At 34.7% G+C, this 15,940-nt stretch overlaps 1 protein-coding gene across 11 annotated transcripts in view; it reads right to left on the bottom strand.

The window, feature by feature from the left end:
- Positions 1-15,720, bottom strand: part of TENT5D (terminal nucleotidyltransferase 5D) — an 84,730-nt gene extending 69,010 nt beyond the window's left edge. For 5 of the 11 annotated variants that reach the window (XM_042975034.1, XM_042975042.1, XM_042975043.1 and 2 more), the window contains exons 1-2: positions 15,595-15,720; positions 10,532-10,607 (exon numbers count right to left, since the gene is read on the bottom strand). The gene's annotated coding sequence lies outside the window, so the exon portion shown is untranslated. Of the gene's footprint in view, positions 1-7,126; positions 7,196-7,403; positions 7,472-8,877; positions 8,941-10,531; positions 10,608-11,247; positions 11,281-15,594 lie in introns of those variants that run through there. The other 6 variants (XM_042975035.1, XM_042975044.1, XM_042975047.1 and 3 more) reach the window with 4 other exon arrangements.
- Between the last annotated feature and the right edge of the window lie 220 nt (positions 15,721-15,940).

Below are 15,940 nucleotides of genomic sequence, written 5' to 3'. Positions count from 1 at the left end.
TATTATGCTAAGTGAAATAAGTCAGAGAAAGAAAATACCATATGATTTCACTCATATGTGGAATTTAAGAAACAAAACAGATGAAAATAGGGGGAAAAAAAGAGGCAAACCAGGAAATAAGACTCTTAACTACAGAGAACAAACTGAAGGATACTGGAGGGGATGTGGAGGGGGATGGGTTTAATAGGTGATGGCGATTAAGGACTGTCTGTACTTGAGCACTGGGTGGTATATGTAAGGCTTGAATCACTAAATTGTACACCTGCAACTAATATTGCACTGTATGTCAACTAATTGGAATTTAAATAAAAAATTGGAGAAAGAAAAAACTGCATATCTGCTATGTCACTATAAAAACACTTAGCTCTAGGTGAAGGGGATTAAGGAGTGAACTTGCTGTGATGAGCACTGGGTGTTTTATGGAAGTGTTGAATCACCATATTGTACACCTGAAACTAATATTACACTTCATATTAACTAACTGGAATTTAAATAAAAACATAAAAAATAAAGACATTTAGCTCTTACGTCTTCTGTGATACAAAAGGATAACTGAGAAAGTCCTTATCAAAAAAATGAAATATAAGCTATAGCCAAAAATGCTGTTTTTAACCTTGTTTTGTAAAGTACTACTACTTTAAATGAATTTTACTAAAAGGACAAAATTCTAAAGTTATCTGTACAATAAACAATATTAAGATCTCTATTAAAGCCAAAGAGCTAGAAAAATAAGACATTTTACTATTTTCTCAATAAAAACACTGACACTATTATTAAGGTTTCATAATACATTTGTGGAATAAATTCCATAAGGAAAGCACTCATTCATTCTCTCTCACTCTCTCTCTCTCTTTCTCCCCCACCCCTCCTACCACTGGGACAATCTGTTTAGTAGTATAAATAATGACACTGACAATCCTTTCAACTTTTCTTAACATACCTTGAGAAACTATTAAACAGTGCAAGTGAAACTTATGAAATAATCATTGAACCCAATGTCTGCCTGAAGAGATTTCACATTAGCTATGACACAACATATTGCTATGACAAAACAGAGTATGGTGACAAAAGCAACAATTACTATTACAATTATTCTACTGCTGCTGCTGCTCTTAACAATAAAATAATGACTCTTATCTTTTATTGAATATTAATTGGGTTTCTTGTAGTCTGCTAAATACCTTTAACTATTTTGTCTCAGTTAATCCTCACAACAACTTTATGAAGAATGTATAACCACCTTTGTTTTATAGATAAAGAAACTAACTTGCCAAAAGGCACAGTTGTCAGAGTCAGGATATAAAAACCAGGTCTAACTCAGGGTTTTCATGTGGCTCAGTTGGTTAAGCCTCTGACTCTTGATTTTGGCTCAAGTCATGATTGCATAGTTTGTGGATTTGAGCCCCTTGTCCAGCTCTGTGTTGACAACATTTGCAGAGCCCACTTGGGATTCTGTGTCTCCCTCTCTCTTTGCCCTTCTCCCACTTGCATGTGTGTTTGTGTGTGTGTGTGTGTGTGTGTGTGTGTGTGTGTGCACTTTCTCTCTCTCTCAAAAATAAATACATATTTTATTTAATTTTTTATTTCTTTTAATGTTTATTCATTTTTGAGAGACAGAGAGAACAGAGCATGAGCTGGGGAGGGGCAGAGAGAGAGGGAGACAGAATCCAAAGCAGGCTCCAGGCTCTGAGCTGTCAGCACAGAGCCTGACGTGGAGCTTGAACTCACTGACCATGAGACCATGACCTGAGCCGAAGTCAGATGAGCCACCCAAGTGCCCCTCAAAAATAAATAAATATTTTTAAAAACAGGTTAACTCTAAAGCCCATGGTTTTTGGGGTGCCTGGGTGGCTCAGTCGGTTAAGTGGCCGACTTCGGCTCAGGTCATGATCTCGCGGTCCGTGAGTTTGAGCCCCGCGTCGGGCTCTGTGCTGACAGCTCAGAGCCTGGAGCCTGTTTCGGATTCTGTGTCTCCCTCTCTCTGACCCTCCCCTGTTCATGCTCTGTCTCTCTCAGTCTCAAAAATAAATAAACGTTAAAAAAAAATTAAAAAAAAATAAAGCCCATGGTTTTTAAAACTGCCTCCTAATTTCTCTGGGAACATTTGTCTTATACTGCTACAATAAATATATAAAACACCATAAATCTTGTTTCTTTTACAAATTTTTAAAATAAAAACCAAGACATGGAAATTTATGCAGTGGATGATTCTGATGTTTCTTACATAAAAATGAGAATATTTACTCTGTATCAGACATGTTTTCTTAATATTAAGAACACCACTCATTTTACCATTAACAAACATAAAAAGTAGTTCAAAAACTTGGAAATATAATTCCTGGTAATTCTTTTCTGATCCTACAAAAAATCTGTTTAAATGTTTATTTAATTTTGAGAGAGAGAGAGAGAAAGAGAGAGATTACAGGATTACATAAGAATCACTAATATTAGGACTTTCTGGTATAGGAGAGGATAATGATAAGATTTACCAGGGCTAGCATGTTTTTTAACAACAACATTCAAATCATATCTTGTCTCATATCGGTAATAAGTTATAGTAAAGACTAGATTTGGAAAGGAGGATACCTAGATTTTAATATTGACTCTAATACTGTCTGTGGGACTTGCCAAGTCACCTCACCACTTTGAAACTTTAGTCTCCTCTGTGCAATTAAAGGGTTGGACTAGGTTAATAACATTAGCATCCCTGGGACACCTGGGTGGTTCAGTTGGTTAAGCGTCCCACTCTTGATTTCAGCTCAGGTCATGATCTCTCAGTTCATGGGTTTGAGCCCTGCATTGGGCTCTGCACTGTCAGTGCAGAGCCTGCTTGGGACTCCCTCTCTCTCCCTCTATTTCTGCCCCTCCCCTACTCTCGCTCTCTCAAAATAAGTAAACTTAAAAAAAAGACCCTTAGTATCTCTAACTTTATATGAGTTTATTCTACAAAAACAGAAGGTCAGCTATCTTAAGGACACTGCGCAGAACTACTTTGCTCAATTTGGAACTCTGTTCATTATCTTTTTCAGTTTTATTTCAACATGTAGAGCTATTAGTGAAGAGTTCCCTTGGTTCTTCTAATATATATGCCTTTATCACAAATATCCAAATAAGCTGACTATTGCTCTGTAACCTCCCTGAAAATACACTATCAAATATCACACACAAATGATATTTCTCCCATATCATGTGCAACCAACAATCTGCATTCCTCCTAGTAACTTCAACAGACTAAGAACTTGAGTTGAACTTTATTTTGTACTTTAAGAAAAAAGTCACTATTTACTGAAACATATTTTCTAGTTCTAGCTTACATCAAATTGAAAATTCATTTTTTATACCAAAATTCAGCTTTAAATCACATACAGTTAACCAGTCTGAACAGGAACCAACACTACCAAATTCTAAAATTAATGATTCAAACTATCAAGATATTCTCCAAATGCACTTGAATCAAAATAGTATTTCTTTTGGTTCAAATGCCTTAATTGGATTTTTTCACCCTTCTGTTAGAACTGTGTGGTAACTGATAGCCCATCCAATAAGATATTAGCTTAAAATTCATTCAAAAGAAAAGAACACATCTTTCAATACCCAAAACAAAAATTTTATTCACAACTTATAAATTATCTCATTATTCATCTGCCCATTGAGTTATTTAGCAATAAGATCTTATTGCAGCATTATTGCTATTGTATCATATTAAGTGCAAACTAAAAAAAAAAATAATGGTGTCGCTATAGGCAGTATAGTAAAAGCTGTACATTTGTGTTTGCTTATGTGTAAGATAGTTTAATGAAGCCATAAATATCAACCAATAAACCAGGGGCAATTGATTTCTCAGTCTCACTCATCTGGTTCTGAACCTTCTAAAATTATTTTAATATCACACAGCTCTAAACTATCTTTTATTTTTTTATTAATTTTTTTAATGTTTATTTTTGAGAGAGACAGACCGAGTGTGAGTGGGAAAGGGCAGAGAGAGAGAGGAAGACACAGAATCTGAAACAGGCTCCAGGCTCTGAGCTGTCAGCACAGAGCCTGGCGTGGGGCTCGAACTTTGGAATGGCGAGATCATGACCTAGGCTGAAGCCAGATGCCCAACGGACTGAGCCACCCAGGAGCCTCTCTAAACTATCTTTCAAAGACTGACATCTCTAATCTCTACTACACAGGACAGAGTTAACTAGGAAAATGTTACTAAGATATTACCCTTGATATGCTTATTTGATTGGTAGCATTTTCAGTCAGTGAAAACATGCCATGGAAGAAACAAGAAATACATTACTTAACTACATAAACACTAGAGTTTCATAGTCTCCCAGTTAGGATTTAAAGTGGGGTTACTGACTATACCAACACAGACATACCCCTGGAGGGTAAATAGGTATTAATCTTTATCCCTATGTTTTCGATCATGTCATTCTACCTATCTGGAATTACTTTCCTTTCTCCCATGGTCTACCCTAATCTTTTAAGTCTGATGTCTTCCATGAAACCTTGAGCATTCTAGTCAATATTGATATCTTCTACATCAAGCCAGTGTTGCAAAGTTAACACTTAGTGTTCTCTAATTGTTCAATATATGCTGGTTTGATTTCCACAACTGAATTATAACTTCCTTGAGGACACATTCATGTCTTACATTTCTTTTTCATCCAGAGTTGTGGGAAAAAGAAGGTATGCAAAAATATTCATTAATTGATTAATTAGATTCAACAAAAACATCTCCTATTACTACATTAGTACAAAGACATTAGAACCTTTCTCCAAAAAAAAAAGTTCCCAAAGAGTAATTAAAACCACAAGTCTGCTTCATGAAGAAAACTACTGATTTAATAAAATCAGTGTATTCTTTGTGTATAATGATATCAATTTGTCCTATGATTATAAGCTTGAAGATAGTTCTTTGCCCATTCAGTTTTAGAGAAGACAAGTATTTAAAAGTTCTTACTACATCTCTATGACCAAAATGCTTCAGACACAGTTAAAAAATAATAAACCAGGACTTGCTTCCTGTAACACTTAACTACATGGTATTTGACAAGGTCTTCTTTTTTAGTCATTCACAATGAAAATTATCTTTTGTGGTGGGGGTGGATATATTTCTCTTGAAAGGTATTCTAATCAGAAGGACACTTCAATATATGATATTTAATAACTGTAAAATTACAGAACCATCAATCAACTAACCTATACCATTTATAAAGATATCAGGGTCATAAAATCAGGAACAACTTTGCGAGCACTAAAATTAGTTAATTTTTATCATTATCAGAACAGAGATACCTGAGATTCATAAGAGAGTAGTTTCCACTGCTAATTCTGTTGGAAGCTCATTCATGCTCAGTTACTGACTGGTATCAAAAGCATCTAATACGTATAAACATAAATAATCTGCTATTTGTATTGAACAGGCAGTTCTCAACTTCAGATATATTCACTTAGACAGAGATTATTTTAACAGACATGTTTGCCTGCTGAAAATAAGAGTTTCTTGTCTTCTCTCTTCAGCTAATTAATCTTTTCCAAATCTCTTACTCTCAGCTAATTAATCATTTACAAATCTCTTACTCCTCAAATATTTGCATATGTTTCCCAATCACAGACATGTAACTGGTTATGAAGTCATCTCTCTGAATAAAAGAAATAGCTCTAATTTAAAAATTAATAAAACCTCATCAATATTAAAAATGTACTAAGTTTCAACTATATGCAAGGAAATCAGTTGGTTCCAGGGGTCACAAGTCATAAGTAATAAAATGACCTGGTCCTAAAGAAGCTTATAAACTGAACGAAGAGATAGGCACACAGATAATAAGATAATAACAATTTATATAGTAACCAAAGTTGTTTATCGCAGTGATTACTAGAAGTGGTTGTATCACTTTGATTGACACCAAATTTCTAAACGGTAACTTTTTAGAAGTTGATAGATTTCTAGTAAATATTAAAAAACATGAAGTATTGGAACATTTATACATTCATGCACCTGATGTGGTCCCTCTTTGCCTAATATAAGACTATTAACTAAATCTTCACTTAATTGAAGGGCATCCTATGAATTCTAGTTAACTAAATCTTCACCTTAAAGTTGCACTGTATCCTATGAATTCTAGTAAACCTTTCTGAGTCTAAGTATAGAAATCTCAGTTGAGCTTGAGATTCCTTGATCAGGCATGACTTTAAAGTATTCCAAAGGGTTGGTACTAAGGATGAATATGAGAATGAGTAAAATAAATAAAAAATAAAAAATTAGGGAGGGGCACCTGGATAGCTCAGTCAGTTGAGCATTTGATCCGATTTTGGCTCAGGTCATGATCTCACAGTTCATGAGTTTGAGCCCCACATTGGGCTCTGTGCTGACAGCTCAGGGCCGGAGCTTCTTCAGACTCTGTGTCTCTCTTTCTCTCTGACCCTCCCCTGCTCACGCTCTGTCTCTCTCTCTCTCTCTCTCAAAAATAAATAAACATTAAATTTTTTTAAAAAAATTAGGGAAAGGGTAATACAAAAGGAGAAAGAAACGCTAACAACTACTACTGCTTTAAATAAAAAAATTAAGGGGCGCCTGGGTGGCGCAGTCGGTTAAGCGTCCGACTTCAGCCAGGTCACGATCTCGCGGTCCGTGAGTTCGAGCCCCGCGTCAGGCTCTGGGCTGATGGCTCGGAGCCTGGAGCCTGTTTCCGATTCTGTGTCTCCCTCTCTCTCTGCCCCTCCCCCGTTCATGCTCTGTCTCTCTCTGTCCCAAAAATAAATAAAAAACGTTGAAAAAAAAATTAAAAAAAATAAAATAAAATAAAAAAATTAAGAACTATAAAATAATAATATAATGGAAAATATGCTTATCAAATATATGCCCATAATCTTTCTTTCCTTCCCTCTATACAAAGTTAAACTTACTAAAACCATACTTTATTTATTAACATAATTGTCAAAGGGAATTTTCAAGATGATCCTTTCTACCCTGTTCATAAATACACATTAAATGAGGAGTTATTTGAAAGGTGAAATAAGAAATGAAAGGCTAAATTCACAACAATCTAATGTATGATCTTTAGCAAGTTCCACAACCTCTCTTTTTTCCTCCAAGTCATATATTTGTGCCTCTCTAAACTTTGTATCTTACCTCCAGTTAAGGTAACTTCAGTTAGATAGATGTGAAATATTCAGTGATTTCTTTTATAAAGAATTAAATCTGAAAAAAGGAACAGGCTATTAATTTTTATGTAGTCTGGATTACTGCCTAGATCTGATTAAGCTTCAGCTTAGGACAAATGTTAACTTTCAGTATATCTCAGCTACAACTAATCAATAATGGTCTTATAAATGTGAGGTTCAGAGAGGAGGAAAGCATGTGACAAACCTTCTTGACCAGAGCTACGCAAATCAAACAGGCAACGAACCTGATATACTCACACTTCGTATACTTTTGCGTGGTACATTGATCTTGGCCTGTAGTCTTTCCTTTTGACTGAATAAGAGCATAATAAAAGCCACCCTGGATTAGTTCATCCAGCTCAGTATTCTGTTTTTCATAATATCAGTTGTGCAGTTCTAAGCACATACTAGGCAATCAATATGTCATTAAACTGTTTTTGAAATAAGCAGGCATATCTGACTTCTAAAGCATCCCAAATAAAAGCCATAAAATGCTTCCATCAAATGCATGCAAATTTAACTCCTTTTTGAAACTTCATTTCCAGTATACAAAACCTTTTTAACTACTTGTCCACTTATCTTAAGATAGATATTTCTACCCAATGACCCAGTAATTCTACTTTCAGTATATACCTTAGATAACTCTTGCAAATGTGTACAGCATTATACAGTTAGTTACTGCAGCATTTCTTGTAATTGGGGAAAAAAATGAAAGCAACCTATAAATGTCCATGAAGAGGGAGTGGATAAATAAAATGAGCCATATTTGTATAATAAATTATTACATATACAAATGTAGATACATCAACACGGGTAGATATCAAAAGTAATGTTTGATAAAGGGTACAAAACCTAGACATATACTAATATTTATGTAAATTTAAAAACATAAATATATTGTATATTTTATTTTATTTAAATGTTTAGTTTTGAGAGAGACCTAGAGTGAGAGCAGGGGAGGGGCGGAGAGAGAGAGACAGATAGACAGACAGACAGAATTTGAAGAAGGCTCCAAGCTCTGAGCTGGCAGCATAGAGCCTGACGCAGGGCTCAGACTCATGAACTGTGAGATTATAACCTGAGCCGAAGTTGGATACTCAACCAATCGCGCCACCCAGATGCCCCCAAAATATTGTAAATTTTACTTGAATGCATATTTATGCGTGGAAAAGGATACACCTAGTACCTCATGAAAGTAGTTGTCTCCAGGAGGGAGAGCAGAGAATAATACTAGTGAGCGTGGTCAAAGAAGACTTCAACTTCACTATATTTTATTTACTTGGTTTTAAAAAGAACTGGAAACAAATGGGACAAAATATTGACTATTGTAAACTCTTGGAGGTGGAAACATGGATATTTAATATATTATTATTTATAACCTTTATATTTTAAAATTTTCTCATATAAATAAATTTTCTTGGGGCACCTGGGTGCCTCAGTTAGTTAAGCACCCAACTTTGGCTCACATCATGATCTCGCAGTTTGTGAGTCTGAGCCCCATGTTGGGCTCTGTGCTGACAGCTCACAGCCTGCAGCCTGCTTCAGATTCTGTGTCTCCTCTCTGCCCCTCCCCTGCTCACACACTGTCTCTCTCTCTCTCTCAAAAATAAATGAACATTAAAACATTAAAAAAATTTTCTTATAAAACATACAAAGAGAATCATGTAATATTGAGAGAATATACTATAAAATTATTAAAAGCAAACAAAAAATAAATACCTCCCTCTATCATCGAGTAGGCTGAGTCACAGGAAGATAGCCCACTCTTTGCTGCTCAAGATCCTAGGAAAAAATTCATATTTACTCTACCCATACACTCCACCATTTATGCTGATTCAATCAACATGTACCCATTCTTTCTAGACAGAAGAATATTAAATAGTCCATTCTGATCAAGGCCCTTCTGACACTTTTTGTAACTTCTTCTCTGACCCCTTTCTTTTCTTTTAAATGTTTATTTATTTTTTTGAAGAGAGAGAGAGAGGGAGAGAGAGAACAGAGGAGGGGCAGAGAGAGGGGCACACAGAATCCTAAGCAGGCTCTAGGCTCTGAGCTGTCAGCACAGAGCCCAATCTGGGGCTCAAACTCACAAACTAGGAGATCATGACCTGAGCCGAAGTTGAATGCTTAACTTACTGAGCCACCCAGGTGCCCCTCTGACCACTTTATTGACATTAATTCTTTCTCAAGAAGTGGTGAATAGAAATGCCAAAATTTTTCCAAGCACCAAGGTACCATGCTTTTATATCAGTATGATTTTCTCCTTTGTTTCAAATACCTTTCTTGATGGTTACCTCTTTATTTAGGGTGTTTTGGCTGCAGAAGACATTACTAAGCTATGATTTCTGAGAGCCTCTATTTTAAGTATTTTAACATTCAGAATAATCTCATTTAATCCTCATAATAAACCTAGGAAATAAATATTATTACCCCTGTTTGTGCGAATGAGGATATTGAAACACAGAGATTAAATAATTTGTCCAAAATAATCAGCTATTAAATATAGGAGCCAGAAATTCAAACCTAGCTCTGAATGACTCTAAATGTCCTGCTGTTTCAAAAGCCTCCATACAGAAAAATTTTACAATGACTTCAAAACCCCTGTCCTGGATCCAATTTTAGCAATTTTAGTAAAACAGTTCAAAATCTAGACATGTTATTGTTGCATTGCTTTTGCCACAGTTATTCCTAAAAAAGAGTAAGCTTAAAGATGTTTTGCGGTTATTGCTGTTGTATGTCTGTTGGTTTTATACATAAGGCAGCACTAGCTGATGTTAGAGCTAGAGTACTGGTCCTTAATTAGAGATTTTATCCTCCAGAGGATATTTGGCAATCTCTGGAAACATTTTTGGTTGTCACAACTTTGTTGGTGGGAGTAAGCAACTGGCATCTAGAAGCCAGTGATACTGCTAAAAGTCCTATAATGTATAGGACAGCCCTCCAAAACAAATGAACTAACCAGCCGAAAACGTCCATAGTGCTGGTTGAGAAACCCTGACCCAGAGGTTAAGAATTATGGGCCACATTATAGATGATTTTGGGAAAAAAATAACATGCAAAAATAATAGAATGTGTGTTAATTACATTGGAATTAAAATAAAAAAAACTTTAAAAGATAGAATGTGTGTACTAAAATATAGAAAACTAAAAGGATTTACAAAGCATGCTCTGTACTAACCAGTTACCAGATAAATTTCTAAAACCATAGGAATGACTGACAGAATTTTGACTTGAAATTCTACAACCGGTCTATGGTGAGAAAGTAAATAAAAGCAGTGTCTAGAACTAAGTGTGTAGGTGCCGTGGTCAGTAAAATGGGATATAGGAGTACAGAACAGTAGCTTTTTAAGAGAGCAAGCACTTTGTTTTTTACCTTGCCTTCACTTGTCCTTCTGATAAAAGTCTCTTATTTTTGCTTTTTCTTCTCTTGAGTTTTCTTCAAACAGCTCCTGGATGGTAAAATAACAGAGACAAGAAAAAGGCATATTAAAAATGAATTTCTTTATAAGCATTTATACCTATATTAAAGAATTTCTGAATTATACAGCTCTCAAAACTACTTTGGAATCATCCCAAAGGGGAAAGCATCTCTAATAATAATGGAAAATACTTTATTCTTTCTCATGTCACTCATTAAGAATCAATCAACTCATCTAATGATAAGATATAGTTGTATTGATTATTCACATTTTAAAAAGGTTTCCTGGCAAAAGCAAATTTTAATGTCTTGAGTGCTCTGTTATAATCAAAGCTTTCCAGAAAAATTCTCTTTCTGATAACTATATACTACAATCACCAAATATCACCATTTGTTACTAAAATAACAATGAAATCTTAGGAATGATCACTTATAAAGGTGGTAAATAAATGGACGTATTTTTCCTAATTATCCAAGACTTTTTTCTGTTTCTATTCAGTTGACTCTTACACTCAGCTTCTTATCTGGTCTTCTTATGTTTATCTCTCACTTGCTAATCACAAACTGGATATTTTTCAGGTCACCTATTGCAGCCACTCAAACCCATCTTCTTGTCTTTAAACTTCTGTTCCTACCTCACCTTCTATATGTATCAGCTAATAGAACTTTACCTCTTCTGTGCTCTAATTTCTTTCTTCTGTCACTTGAAGAGTTATAGACTAGGAAACCCAGGAGACAAATGATACCAGCCTAGGGGAAAACTTTTTCCATTGTGAGCAAAGAAAGACCCTATGACATGGATAGAGCTAGAGAGTATTATGCTAAGTGAAATAAGTCAGTCAGAGAAAGACAAATATCATATGATTTCACTCACATGTGGAATTTAAGAAACAAAACAAATGATCATAGGGGGAAAACAAAGAGAGAGGCAAACCGAGAAAGACTCTTAACTATATAGAAACAATGGATGGTAACCAGAGGGGAGGTAGGGGGAGGGATTAAATAAGTGATGGGGATTAGGGAAGACACTTGTGATGAGCACTGAGTGTTGTATGTAAGTGTCGAGTCACTAAATTGTACACCTGAAACTAACATTACACTATGCTAACTGGAATTTAAATAAAAACTAAAAAAAAAAAACAAAACAAACAAAAAACAAAAACTAAAAAAAACCCTTAGATTCTACCTCTCTAGGATTTCTAAAAAACTGAATCTTCTTATAGAAACCAGAAAGACTGCTGACCAACTGGAATAACTGTTCATTTTAATCCTATACCCCATGGGCACCTAAAGTATAGAAAGCAAGAAACAGAAGTGGTCTAATGATTCCTACTTGCCAATCTGCTATATTCATTCAAAAGTACTGGATTAGAAATCAAGGAGTCCTGAACTGAATATAGACTCCATTTGCTCAAAACTTGCTTGGACAGGGGCACCTGGCTGGCTCAGTTGATCAAACATTTGACTCTTGATCTTGGGGCTGTGAGTTCAAGCCCCACTTGGGTGTAGAGCTTACTTTAAAAAAAAAAAAAACTTGCTTGGGCAAATCATATGATCTCTCTGAGCTTTGGTTTTTAATTTTTTCTTTTAATTGGTAAAAAGAGGATCATAATGCCTGCTGAGGTTGCCTTACATTACTTTTAAGTATCAAATGAAATGATGTATAAGAAGCATTTTGTAAACTATGAAGTTGCATCCACATTGAGCTATTTTAGGCAATGCAGGATATATGTTACTCTATATTAAAATGTTCATTTCAATTACACAAACAGAGGCAAAATACAGACTTCTGAGACCTATTCCAAATTTATTCTATCAGAATCTATAGAGATCAGTCCCAGCCATCTGTATTTTTAACAAGAACACCAAACTTTGAGAAATACTACATATAGTACAACATTCTCATTCATAGTGTATGAGAGTTTACTTCATACTTCAGTGAAAGTTTAACCATATTTACCATTTGATTTTCTGATCATCTTGAAACCATTTGTTAAAATATAACAAAAATGCTGTGTAGTCACAAAAGAACTAAAATTAAATTGAAAAAAATTAACTAATTTAGGTTTTAACTGCAATTTTTAATAAATATTTTTAACTTTAAAAAGCAAAGCTTGTTCTTTTTTAACACAGATTGTAAACACAGTTGATTAACCACGAATATAACTCAATTTACAGTGGGAATTAGTATAATTTACATTAACTTTATTTGAATAATATCAAATTTTAATATATTCAATAGATGCTGAGTTAAGATAGTATATTGGCTCTTTATATCTCAATTATCATAGTAAAAATGCACAGATATTTTAAAACACATATAAGTATCCATAATGAAATTTACCACATCCGGTTTATCAATATGTGACTAATGTTGCTTCAGTTAAACCTTCATATCTAGAGTTAACTAAAATCCAAAAGAACAATTTGGGAGGTCCAATACTTGCCATCTTTATCATTATAGCCCTGTTCAAAGGGTGAAAGGAGAACAAGGTAGTTGCCTATTTAGGTGAGACAGAGTTGGAGGTATTAATCTGATAGAGTGGAAGAACCAAAGCCAAGATCCAAGATAACCCAAAATAATAAGAAATATAAATACAATAAACAATAAATGAGGGGTGCCTGGGTGACTCAGTCAGTTGAGCTTCCAACTTCAGCTCAGGTCATGGTCTCAGTCTGTGAGTTCGAGCCCCGCATTGGGCTCTGTGCTGACAGCTCGGAGCCTGTAGCCTGCTTGAGATCTGTGTCTCCCTCTCTTTCTGCCCCTCCCACCGCTCGCACTCTGTCTCTCTCTCAAAATAAAATAAATACATAAAAATTAAAAAAAAATAAATGAATAATAGTTCCTAGGGTGAGAGAGTAAAATTATATTGTTAAAGATTATATCTGACTTTAAAAAGGTTAACTTTAATCATCACTATAATAAAATAAACATTGCCAGATTTCATCCTAATATGTTAGGAGAGTTAAGTAAGTTATGGATCTTAAGTGTTTAGAGTATGTGTTAATATAACGCTAATATATTATTAGAGGCTATATAACCTGGAAGCAACCCAGATATCCATCATCAGAATAATGAGTGGGAAATTACAAAATGTTCATATAGTGGAATACTCTACAGCAGTGAAAATGAATGAACTATGGTTACAAGCAGTAATACAGACAAGCAACATTACAATGAATTACAAAAGCAAGTCAAAGACGAAAAAGCAGTATGATTTACACAGTTTATGCACAACTAAATAACTTTTGTTATTTGCACAATAACTATTGTTCGGGGATATAAAAACTATGATAAAATTATAAAGAAAAGCAAGGAAATTACATATAGATTTGAGACAGCAGTTGCCACTAAGGAAGGAAGGAAAGGAATGTGATTAGGGAAGGGGTACACACAGGAATTTAAAAGGAATGGTAGTTTTCTTAAATTGGGTCACAGATGTTTGCCGTATTGCTTTTGTTTATTCTATACTCATGTTTTACAAATATTATTTTATACATATTCAATATTTAATAAAAACAATTGAAATTTGATGTCTTTGCTTTCTATATTTCTTTGTAATAAAAGAAGTTTATGATTTTAAGACATTTCAATTCCTTGCTTCAGCAGCAGGAATTATACATATACTTTAAATACTTCTATTACTATGTCTAAAATCAAAAAATAAATTATAAAGCTAACTTTAAGACATAAGATATCCAACAAAAAACCGGGCAAGTTTTGGAATCAACATTAGTTCACAACTCATAACAATTTCTTAATCTTCTAAGTGGTTAATCAATCAAAGATACAGGATATGCATTTTTTTTACTTAACATGGACAACAATAACAAACTTCTTAATTGTAAAAATCTTTATATCTTAATTCTACTAAAAACCCTAGTCTATCCTAAAGATTCCTCTCTTAAGAAGTTCTATGAGATGCAAAACACTTTAAAAACACTTTTTTTAAAGGCTTATTTTATAGGCTATGCACATATAACTAAAAATTACACAAAACATGGAAATTCTGAAGCTTTAGTGAATTGTTTTGGTCTACGTGTGGATTTATTGTAGAGCTGTGTTAATACATATTAAGCATATAGGAAAGAACTTATTTAAAAATATTTTTCATTTTCATACAAAAAAAAAAGTTCTCAAACAGTGAAATGCAATTGCTTATCTAGCACAGAAAGTGATGAAACGACGAAATGTGCCATTTTTTTTGTCTCTATAAAGGTAAACCTTCATCTGAAACGTATAGAAACAGAGCAGGATCAAAAAATAAATATAATCTTTATACAGTTTCATTTATGTAAGTGGTTTCCAAATTGTACTTTCCCCGAAACCATATATTCCCCCAAAAAAGGTTTTTCCAGCATCGAGCATTTATAATTAGGTAACAGTCTGGACCTTATAGGACCATTTTGGTGCACCAGGAAACCATCCTAAAGATAAAAAGACAATTATGTATTCATTATTTTCCCACATATTGAAATTTTAAAGATGAGAAAAAAATTAAAGCCAAACTTATAAAATTCCTCAGAAAGAGAACAATTATCCTAGCTATTTTTTTTCCAAAGCAGATCTTGGAATTTCCAAGAGTTTTAAATCGAAACGCAGCGATACCGGTAAAGATCCCCCCTTCCTTCCCACAAATCTAGAGATGGCATCTAATAAATTACCTTTGGATATTTTAATATCGCATATAAATACCGCCGACCACTTAGTGGTTCAGTTAACCCGCCACCGATTATATTTTGGAAAGGTTTCATAGTAATTTTCGTAATTTACACCATCTACTGTGAAAAATAAGAATAATCTATTTTGTACGAATTTATACTTCACAGCAGCTTCACCTCTTAAACCTGCGCTTACTTATTTTGTCCTCCCCTTCTAACTTAAAACTTTAAGGATCATGATCCTTTTTAAAAGTTCAACTGAACCTCACAAATCAAAATTACCAACCCCGCTAATCCCGGAGGCCCTCATTTCATACGGTTATACATATTTTTAAAGTATTTTAAAAGCCCTATACCTTTTCCTTCCTCCGTAAGACTTAAACTCTGAAAACAGAAGTGAGGGGCCAAGGATAGTGTGAAATCTGTGGAAAGAGTTGGGGTGGAAGATTAAGTAGAGTTCGGAGTACAACAAAAGAAAGAGCTAGACGGTTAGCTGGAGGACGAAATCCGTTAGGGGCTTGGTTAAGAACACAAGGGGGAGGGGCAGAACCTCTAGAGCCCGCCGACGCCCCCAAGCGACTGCAGCCCGCCCTAACAGCCTCTCTTGGAGGCAGCCATTTTGGCATTATACAAGCTCCGCCCCTCCGTCTCAGACCGCTCCAACCCCCCACCCCCGCAGGCTTTGCGCGGAAACAGGAAGTG

The sequence above is a fragment of the Panthera tigris genome, chromosome X (assembly GCF_018350195.1).
Source record: "Panthera tigris isolate Pti1 chromosome X, P.tigris_Pti1_mat1.1, whole genome shotgun sequence".
In the NCBI taxonomy this organism is placed as follows: Eukaryota; Metazoa; Chordata; class Mammalia; order Carnivora; family Felidae; genus Panthera; species Panthera tigris.
The sequence above is the reverse complement of the archived record's forward strand: the minus strand, read 5'-3'. Positions and strand labels throughout refer to the sequence as shown.